Here is an 11840-nt window from a genome sequence, read left to right as displayed (position 1 = left end):
ATAGATATTACACATGTGTACGGATCTGTCAGGTGTGAATAGGTGCACTCTGAATAATATGTCAGATTATAAGGAAGGTTTCCAGACTACTAAGCATAAAAACTATAAGCGAGGATCTGTAACCTTTGACAGAAAGCTTTCTTACAGTAAAGCATTATTCTCTCATTTCTCAACTGAGATATATTGTGTATTATGCAAATGAGCAGAAAGCTGCTGTGAATGAATGCCTGTTGAATATGCAGTAAGGCATGATGTTATAAGACTCAATATTCTGTATTAGAGAGTATATATTTACACTTAGAGACTCTTCTTAATGAATGAAACATACAAATATGATCTGTTTTAACATTTAACAGTAAAATCTGACACAATAAACAGAGCAGGCTGTCCCTCATTTAGGTTATATTTAATCAGATTGAATGCAATCTGTAATGTTTCTTATTTCGAGTATAATAATACTGATACCTAGTGGTTAGTTTCTGTATATACAACTATACTATCACTACATCCCCTCTCCATTAGACACAGAGAACAAGTTATTACTAATGACTTCTAGATGGTCTAACCACTAAGTAAGCACTGTACACATTATACAGGACGTAATGTATCAAATAACAATCTCCAGAATTATTTACTTTCCAATGCTTCAGATGTGTTTAAGCAATATTCAGAGGTTCAGTCTCTCAGGAGGCGGTACTGTGCGGTTGGATCTTCTCAGCAAAGGTGAATGCATTTCTTTAGCTTGCTCATGGTGACACAGTCCTGGAAGTGTTTCAGATGTTGACCTGTTGATGGAGATCCTTGCCAAGTTACACAGTGTCCACCTTTAATCATTCTTCTGCATTTGATGAACTTGCCTTTATCAAGACCCCAGCTTTGCTTACAGTCCCCCTGTGGTGAAAATCAAGTACTTTAATGTTGTTTATATGTCTGTCTGGATCCATCATAAAAGTGCATCTATCCATCATAAAAGTGCATCTATCCATCATAAAAGTGCATCCATCCATCATAAAAGTGCATCTATCATCATAAAAGTGCATCTGTCCATCATAAAAGTGCATCTATCCATCATAAAAGTGCCTCTATCCATCATAAAAGTGCATCTATCATTATAAAAGTGCCTCTATCCATCATAAAAGTGCATCTATCCATCATAAAAGTGCATCTGTCCATCATAAAAGTGCATCTGTCCATCATAAAAGTGCATCTGTCCATCATAAAAGTGCATCTATCCATCATAAAAGTGCATCCATCATCATAAAAGTGCATCCATCCATCATAAAAGTGCATCTGTCCATCATAAAAGTGCATCTATCCATCATAAAAGTGCATCTATCCATCAAAAAAGTGCATCCATCATCATAAAAGTGCATCCATCCATCATAAAAGTGCATCTATCCATCATAAAAGTGCATCTGTCCATCATAAAAGTGCATCCATCCATCATAAAAGTGCATCCACCCATCATAAAAGTGCATCTATCCATCATAAAAGTGCATCTATCCATCATAAAAGTGCATCTATCCATCATAAAAGTGCATCTATCCATCATAAAAGTGCATCTGTCCATCATAAAAGTGCATCTGTCCATCATAAAAGTGCATCTGTCCATCATAAAAGTGCATCTATCCATCATAAAAGTGCCTCTATCCATCATAAAAGTGCATCTATCATTATAAAAGTGCCTCTATCCATCATAAAAGTGCATCTATCCATCATAAAAGTGCATCTGTCCATCATAAAAGTGCATCTGTCCATCATAAAAGTGCATCTGTCCATCATAAAAGTGCATCTATCCATCATAAAAGTGCATCCATCATCATAAAAGTGCATCCATCCATCATAAAAGTGCATCTGTCCATCATAAAAGTGCATCTATCCATCATAAAAGTGCATCTATCCATCAAAAAAGTGCATCCATCATCATAAAAGTGCATCCATCCATCATAAAAGTGCATCTATCCATCATAAAAGTGCATCTGTCCATCATAAAAGTGCATCCGTCCATCATAAAAGTGCATCCATCCATCATAAAAGTGCATCCACCCATCATAAAAGTGCATCTATCCATCATAAAAGTGCATCTATCCATCATAAAAGTGCATCTATCCATCATAAAAGTGCATCTATCCATCATAAAAGTGCATCTGTCCATCATAAAAGTGCATCTGTCCATCATAAAAGTGCATCTGTCCATCATAAAAGTGCATCTATCCATCATAAAAGTGCATCCATCATCATAAAAGTGCATCCATCCATCATAAAAGTGCATCTGTCCATCATAAAAGTGCATCTATCCATCATAAAAGTGCATCCATCATCATAAAAGTGCATCCATCCATCATAAAAGTGCATCTGTCCATCATAAAAGTGCATCTGTCCATCATAAAAGTGCATCTATCCATCATAAAAGTGCATCTATCCATCATAAAAGTGCATCCATCATCATAAAAGTGCATCTATCCATCATAAAAGTGCATCTGTCCATCATAAAAGTGCATCCGTCCATCATAAAAGTGCATCCATCATTATAAAAGTGCCTCTATCCATCATAAAAGTGCATCTATCCATCATAAAAGTGCATCTGTCCATCATAAAAGTGCATCTGTCCATCATAAAAGTGCATCTGTCCATCATAAAAGTGCATCTGTCCATCATAAAAGTGCATCTATCCATCATAAAAGTGCATCTGTCCATCATAAAAGTGCATCTGTCCATCATAAAAGTGCATCCATCATCATAAAAGTGCATCCATCCATCATAAAAGTGCATCTGTCCATCATAAAAGTGCATCTACCCATCATAAAAGTGCATCTATCCATCATAAAAGTGCATCCATCATCATAAAAGTGCATCCATCCATCATAAAAGTGCATCTATCCATCATAAAAGTGCATCTGTCCATCATAAAAGTGCATCCGTCCATCATAAAAGTGCATCCATCCATCATAAAAGTGCATCCACCCATCATAAAAGTGCATCTATCATTATAAAAGTGCCTCTATCCATCATAAAAGTGCATCTATCCATCATAAAAGTGCATCTGTCCATCATAAAAGTGCATCTGTCCATCATAAAAGTGCATCTGTCCATCATAAAAGTGCATCTATCCATCATAAAAGTGCATCCATCATCATAAAAGTGCATCCATCCATCATAAAAGTGCATCTGTCCATCATAAAAGTGCATCTATCCATCATAAAAGTGCATCTATCCATCATAAAAGTGCATCTATCCATCATAAAAGTGCATCCATCCATCATAAAAGTGCATCTATCCATCATAAAAGTGCATCCATCCATCATAAAAGTGCATCCATCCATCATAAAAGTGCATCTATCCATCATAAAAGTGCATCTATCCATCATAAAAGTGCATCCATCCATCATAAAAGTGCATCTATCCATCATAAAAGTGCATCTGTCCATCATAAAAGTGCATCTGTCCATCATAAAAGTGCATCTGTCCATCATAAAAGTGCATCTATCCATCATAAAAGTGCATCCATCATCATAAAAGTGCATCCATCCATCATAAAAGTGCATCTGTCCATCATAAAAGTGCATCTATCCATCATAAAAGTGCATCTATCCATCATAAAAGTGCATCCATCATCATAAAAGTGCATCCATCATCATAAAAGTGCATCTATCCATCATAAAAGTGCATCTGTCCATCATAAAAGTGCATCCGTCCATCATAAAAGTGCATCTGTCCATCATAAAAGTGCATCTGTCCATCATAAAAGTGCATCCATCATCATAAAAGTGCATCCATCCATCATAAAAGTGCATCTGTCCATCATAAAAGTGCATCTATCATTATAAAAGTGCCTCTATCCATCATAAAAGTGCATCTATCCATCATAAAAGTGCATCTATCCATCATAAAAGTGCATCTGTCCATCATAAAAGTGCATCTGTCCATCATAAAAGTGCATCTATCCATCATAAAAGTGCATCATCATCATAAAAGTGCATCCATCCATCATAAAAGTGCATCTGTCCATCATAAAAGTGCATCTATCCATCATAAAAGTGCATCTATCCATCATAAAAGTGCATCCATCCATCATAAAAGTGCATCTATCCATCATAAAAGTGCATCTGTCCATCATAAAAGTGCATCCGTCCATCATAAAAGTGCATCCATCCATCATAAAAGTGCATCCACCCATCATAAAAGTGCATCTGTCCATCATAAAAGTGCATCTATCCATCATAAAAGTGCATCTATCCATCATAAAAGTGCATCCATCCATCATAAAAGTGCATCTATCCATCATAAAAGTGCATCCGTCCATCATAAAAGTGCATCCACCCATCATAAAAGTGCATCTGTCCATCATAAAAGTGCATCTATCCATCATAAAAGTGCATCCATCCATCATAAAAGTGCATCTATCCATCATAAAAGTGCATCCATCCATCATAAAAGTGCATCCACCCATCATAAAAGTGCATCTGTCCATCATAAAAGTGCCTCTATCCATCATAAAAGTGTATCCGTCCATCATAAAAGTGCATCTATCCATCATAAAAGTGCATCCATCCATCATAAAAGTGCATCCACCCATCATAAAAGTGCATCTGTCCATCATAAAAGTGCATCTATCCATCATAAAAGTGCATCTATCCATCATAAAAGTGCATCTGTCCATCATAAAAGTGCATCCGTCCATCATAAAAGTGCATCCATCCATCATAAAAGTGCATCCACCCATCATAAAAGTGCATCTGTCCATCATAAAAGTGCATCTATCCATCATAAAAGTGCATCTATCCATCATAAAAGTGCATCCATCATCATAAAAGTGCATCCATCCATCATAAAAGTGCATCCATCCATCATAAAAGTGCATCCATCATCATAAAAGTGCATCCGTCCATCATAAAAGTGCATCCATCCATCATAAAAGTGCATCCACCCATCATAAAAGTGCATCTGTCCATCATAAAAGTGCCTCTATCCATCATAAAAGTGTATCCGTCCATCATAAAAGTGCATCTATCCATCATAAAAGTGCATCCATCCATCATAAAAGTGCATCCACCCATCATAAAAGTGCATCTGTCCATCATAAAAGTGCATCTATCCATCATAAAAGTGCATCTATCCATCGTAAACGTGCATCCATCCATCATAAAAGTGCATCTATCCATCATAAAAGTGCCTCTATCCATCATAAAAGTGCCTCTATCCATCATAAAAGTGCCTCTATCCATCATAAAAGTGCATCTATCCATCATAAAAGTGCCTCTATCCATCATAAAAGTGCATCTATCCATCATAAAAGTGCATCTGTCCATCATAAAAGTGCATCTATCCATCAGTTGAGCAGTTGAGTAGTGTGGAGATATAGTGAGATATCCCAAAGATGGCAACTACAGGACATGGGCGAACGTCCAGAACCCTAGACGTGAAGTCAAAGGAAGAAGCCCAATATGAGTCCAGTTTTGGGCAGATAAAGAATGTATGGGTGTGATCAGCAGGAGAGAAGGAGCATCTGGTGAAACTGTTTCTGGGAACGATTTATGAAGTGCAGCTTTGGACAGATGAATTTAATGCAAGACTTTTAGCCGAATGAGACTTAGCCAAGCACATACAGAGCTCTAGCAAGGGCCTCAGACCATAGCTCATCCGATAACTTGGGAGAATGAGATGCAAATCAAGTTATATTCAAGCAGGAGAGAGAAGATGTATTAGATGAAAGCAACACGATGGAGAACATGGGGTTCAGTGTTGATTCAGATCTTTTGCTGCCTGTCATCTAAAGTCATCCCTTCTTTTCTGTCTTTAGCTGATCACATGCCTGAGTTAAACAGAAAATAATTAGTAATGACACAAAATATATAACCTAGGCCTATTAGTTAATAAGTCATACATGTTTTGTGTGATTGGCACGTGTGATCACATTTGTATATGTAGCCTATATTTATCCATTTCTCTTTGTGTAACATGTTTTATGACGATTGTAACACAAACATCCACACATGTTTATTCTCCTTCTATGCACATTTCTCTATCTCTTTTACTGAACTGGAGTGCCCTCTAGTGTCCAGTGGGTTCCACTACAACAATTATATTGACAAAAGTGTATTTGCAGTAAGACTAGGGCTGCGTTCGAAACCGCGTACTTACCTACTATATAGTATGTAAAAAGCAGTAGGCGAGCGAAGAGTATGCTCGAATCCTTTGTATTCATAAAAGAGAAGGCGAGAACTACCAGGGTTTTGGAGTATTTCTCGCGAGATTCGGACGTGCGTATACTGATGTTGCGTTCGAATATGCCTACTTACCTACTATATAGTAGGCGAAAACAGTACGTGAAAGGAGAAGTATGTTCGAAACCTCAGTAATCATAAAAGAGTAGGCGAGAAGTTCCCGGATGGCTTACTGATTCCGCCCAGATTGTGAAGTACCCATCGTCGGATACATTTCTATCCCTGCCTTCCCATGAGGCCACAGGAAAGGATACGTCAGGCGGAGAAAAGCCAATCAAATGTGAGTATTACAAACCAAAATCACCGTTCCTTGTGTTAAAATCGCATTTGTTGGACTACTGTAGAGTAACGTTAAACTGTTGAATTGTTAAAAGTGTAAAGACGACAGACAGTATAGTGTAGTTGTGATTGGGCTGTAAAAACACGTTTTATTATGTATGAGCTCCAGTAACACACACACACACGTCTCCAAAGTGGATTTACATAAACGATATACTTAAAGATAAAGATGCTTATTAAATGTTTATTTAACATCTGACAGGAACATTTTCGATAAGTATTGCAGATGACATCACAGCATGAAATAGACATCTGATCAGAGTGATGTGTGTGTGCTATAATGTAGAGTTCACTGTGGTCAACACTGCTTTACATAAACGTCAGTAATGTTAATAGATCTACATAAAGTAACTAAACATAAGTTATCTTTTTTATTTGTCCATTATACTGTTGATGAATTGAGGAACATTAACACATCAGCAACTACCTCAACATTTAAGGCAATTGAGCACATAAACGTGTATGCTTTTATCAAGGTGTTGTTTAAGATACAGGTAACATGAAAGTTGTCTGATGTTACAGGGGCAGAAGAGCACGTGTGTGTGTGTGTGTGTGTGTTTATCTGGTGGAGACTGGAGAGAGGGTGATGAAGGAAGCCTGTCATCAAAGGCTTTGAGTATACTACAGAAATGAATAAAACATACATTTAAATCTTAAGTTGTATTTTATTTTAATTTCAAACAGAGTTATTTCAGCACTTTTCTGATTCTTGATGTCTGTGTGTTTGCTGCAGAGCTTCTGTGGTTGAGCCTTGCTCAAGGAAACCTTCTGCTTATCAGTTAATCGTTTAGCCCACTACACCACAAAAGTCATAAAGCTACAATACAAGTAGCATGTAATTGTAAAAAATATTAAATCAAATATGGCAAGAAATGGGATGCTGACAGCATGAATTGTAAAGCGTTTTAAGTAGTCATGCTGATGGAGGCACACAGATGTTTGGAGCAGACATCAGCAGTCAGATTGTCCCACACATGTTCTCCCACTCTTGCTTCAGGGTTGTGGGGTTCAGGAGGACATGATGGAGGGACATGATGGACATGATGGAGGGACATGATGGACGGCTGGGACAGGTGAAGGTGTTCACGGTGGTCAACTGCTTCATCAATATAAAGCCACAGAACTGGCACAGCTGTGTTGAGATGGCAGCAGATGTGGGGTTCACCGTCTGTAAATGTGTGATGGTTTGTTAGAACAATACGTTTGAATAAAGCTTTGTTTCATGGTGACTTATTCATTTGTGATGTTTACTTTTATTCATTCTTTTACTCATTAATTCATGTTTCGTATTGTTGTCAGTAAATAAAATATTTTATTAACTCATGCATTTATTCATTGCTTGACTGAAAATTGGTATTCACATCGGCTGCATTTGTCTAGTGTGTATTCATGCATCGCTATGTCATATGACAACAAGTTGCATTTTGCTTGTTTTACTAAAACAATATAATTTTCAGTAAAAAAAAAGTAATATAATTAAGTATTGGTCAGCATTTGTTATTATTATTATTGTAAGTGTTTTAGTGGGCTAGCAATGCAATTCATTCTGGGGTAATCTTAATTTTGAATAGTGATAACTTACATTTTAAGAGTATAAAATCAACAGTGTTCTCCCAAGGTGAGATCTTCGAGCAGCTGAAAGAGGTCCTCGTTGCAGACTCTGAGGGAAACCGCACAGGTCGGGCGGTGGAGTTACTGATGCTTTGAGCTGTTACTGCACCTGTCACTCATAGGCCTATCTTTTATTTTATAATTACATAGTTGTATCTTTAACAATCCTAATAATAAAACAAATATCATGGGTTTGCATACATTATATACAAAGAAAAAACAATAACAAGGTTAGATATCTTTGAATAAGGGATTGAGGGATAAAACAGGAGTTAAATTTAAAAAGGAAAATATAAAGGAGATCTAGGGCAATTTTGCTTGTGGATGACATGTTTTGCATATAAAATAAAGAAATTAACAACATATTCAAGAGATCACGATTGTGGGTTTGATAAGGATAAAACTGGGTCAGATTAGTAGGGTTAATATCACAAAATAAATGGGCAGCTGTTTCTTCAACAAGCCCACACAATTAGCAAGTTTAATCAATATTAAGATATTTATAGATCGATTAATTAAACCTGTCACTCGTCTTTCAAGTCGTTGCGCTTGATATAACGTCGTAGGTCACATGATAACGTCAACATGGCGCATAAAGTGCGGATCGCATTCATACTTAACGAGATCAGGCAATAAAGTACCTACTCTTTTAGAGCTCGTTAAGTAAGTACTTATTGAAAATGAGTACCTACTCAATGAGTATGCGGTTTCGAACGCAGCCTAGATGAGGAGCAACGAAGGCTGTACAAGAACATATGCGTGACAACAGAAATGCAATGCCCTTCCAGTGAACCAAACAGACACAGACCAACGCCATTAACTAAAGAGGATCTGCCAACCAAAATACATACAGTCTTCCATTTCATGATAAAAATGCATTGCAGTCAGTTTTCTTTAACAGAACAGCTGTATTAAGTCAAGTCGGCTTTATTTATATAGCTCTGTTTACAATGCAGAATGTATCAAAGCAGCTTCACAGTGTTTTATTCAGCCGTACAGCCGCTCCGGAGAAAACGGTGATGTCATCAGCTCATGATGTCATTAACATAGTATGATTTGTCATTGATCAAAGAAATATATTATGCAAAATTCACTTTGGTGGTTTATGGGATCAGATTCCCGCCTAATGCTTTGCGGTCACGCATAAAAAAATAATAAGCGTAAATCAAACATTTGAACAAGTTTAAAATGATATTGCTCAAAACTGAATCATGAATTCAAAATGATCTGAATCGCACACAAAATCATGTTTTCTGCTCTTATTTTCATTTTTTGTATGTCCGTGCTCTTTTCTCCTTTGCTCTTGTTTCCACATTCTGCACTTGTGTTTCCAAATGATGCAGTTAGAGTTTCATGTAAATTAGGGCGGGTCTTAGCATCACCATTGGTCCACTAGTTCTAGATTGACAGCTCATCCTCTAGCCAATCAATGGAAGAGGGAAGTTTACATCACTCCAATGCGACTCCTGTCACAGTTCAGCCGCTGTTGAGCTACGAGTATAACGCATTCTCTATCACCAGTGGTGGAAGTAAAAGTAGGTTACAAATAACCAGAGACATATTTACTTCAGTAAAAGTAGAAGTACCACAATGACAACCCTACTTAAGTTAAAAAGAAGTACTTGATCTGAAATGTACTTTATTAAAAGTCCTTGCATGACTACTTATTCAATTTAAGTAGCTAAAAAAATTCTAGTAGCCGAGTTGTTCATTTAAGCCGTTGTTCACACAGCGCTGGCGCCTCCATGTCATTGTCAGCTTACTCTACTATATTTGATTATTATTTATTAAATCCAGGCAAATGGTTGATAAAACATTGATTAATACTAAGATACAATTTATACAAAACGGAATTCACTTAAAAGAAAGGCTTTCATCAGAACAAAACTTACTGTTGTCAAAATCATTTCTGTCCCCCATGTCTTCTGGTGGTTTGTGATTCTGGTTAACTTTCCATTGAATTGTCAGTTTTGTGTGTTATATTTTCACATGTTTTTAAAATTTTGATTCACTGCACGCTTATTATTTTTTCATGCGGGAATCTGATCCCATAATGGTTTGGACATAAATGTTGGCAGTGTGTGTACACAATCCATCCACTCCTTTTTTTAATCCCCTTTAAACCAAAGCAGTCACATTAGACATGTTTTTATTCTAGGCCCCGCCCACGGCTGCTGACTGGCAGTCCTGCATTACCAGAGTTTCCGGCCCTCAGTGAGTTGTATGCTATCTGCCGTTTTCTGTAGTATTGAGGGGCCAACGTCTCGTAAGCAATCCCAGTGTTCTGTTATTGGATGTAAGAGTGAACATGGCAGTCTTCATTTCCTCCAACAGCTGAGCCACTGAGGACACAGTGAAAATGCGCCAACAAAGTACATTTGTTTCTGTCTGCGGGACTCATTTCACTCCAGACCGCTTTGTGAACAAGGGGTAATACAAGGCAGGCTTTGCTAAAAAGTCAAGGCTGGATCTGTACAAACTGTTGGTGATCCAGTTTATGGTCTCTGGAGTGATACTGGTCACGGCAGTCCTGAGAGGGAGAACACACAAGTTGTTAGAGTTTTACAGACATAAAGTTTACCGGTTTATTAAACACCCACTGAAAAGACATAAAGTCTGTATTTGCTTACTAGTTGTAAGGAGTGTTATTGTGTAACTCGCTGTGTATGCTGATCGTAACGCAAGGGAGAGAGAGATTATGGGTAAGACTTTAATGCACACTTCTTGTACTGTGTTTTATTCAGCTCTTACAGTGAGTGAAAACCAGTCTGGCACAGAAATCCTCTTTTTTTTCAACATAAAATGAATTTGACTATGTATTGGACTGTTTTAGTACCTCCAACACAACAGAATTGTGGCCATTTTTGTCTCACTCCTCATGAAATATTAAAGGGGTGGTAAACCACGATTTCACTATTCTAACTTTAGCTAGCGTGTAATGTTGCTGCTTGAGGATAAACAACATCTGCAAAGTTACAACGTTCAAAGTTTAAAGCAAAGGGAGATATTTGCTTTTAAAGAAATCCATTTCTAAGAACTACAGCAAACGGCCAGTAGGCGACTACACACATTCCTCCAGGGTTGGTGACATCACTAGGCTCAATATTTACATAAACCCCTCCTCCGAGAATATTAAATAGGGGGGGCGGGGGCGCCATTTTGTATCGCGGCGCTGTTGTGGTATAGTTAGGCTGGAGTGTTGTTGTGGTATAGTTAGTAGGCTGGAGTGTTGTTGTGGTATAGTTAGGCTGGAGTGGTGTTGTGGTATAGTTAGGCTGGAGTGGTGTTGTGGTATAGTTAGGCTGGAGTGGTGTTGTGGTATAGTTAGGCTGGAGTGTTGTTGTGGTATAGTTAGGCTGGAGTGGTGTTGTGGTATAGTTAGGCTGGAGTGGTGTTGTGGTATAGTTAGGCTGGAGTGGTGTTGTGGTATAGTTAGGCTGGAGTGGTGTTGTGGTATAGTTAGGCTGGAGTGTTGTTGTGGTATAGTTAGGCTGGAGTGTTGTTGTGGTATAGTTAGGCTGGAGTGTTGTTGTGGTATAGTTAGGCTGGAGTGTTGTTGTGGTATAGTTAGGCTGGAGTGTTGTTGTGGTATAGTTAGGCTGGAGTGTTGTTGTGGTATAGTTAGGCTGGAGTGTTGTTGTGGTATAGTTAGGCTGGAGTGTTGTT

Source organism: Gobio gobio (genome assembly GCF_949357685.1).
Source record: "Gobio gobio genome assembly, chromosome: 1".
Taxonomy (NCBI): Eukaryota; Metazoa; Chordata; class Actinopteri; order Cypriniformes; family Gobionidae; genus Gobio; species Gobio gobio.
The sequence above is the reverse complement of the archived record's forward strand: the minus strand, read 5'-3'. Positions refer to the sequence as shown.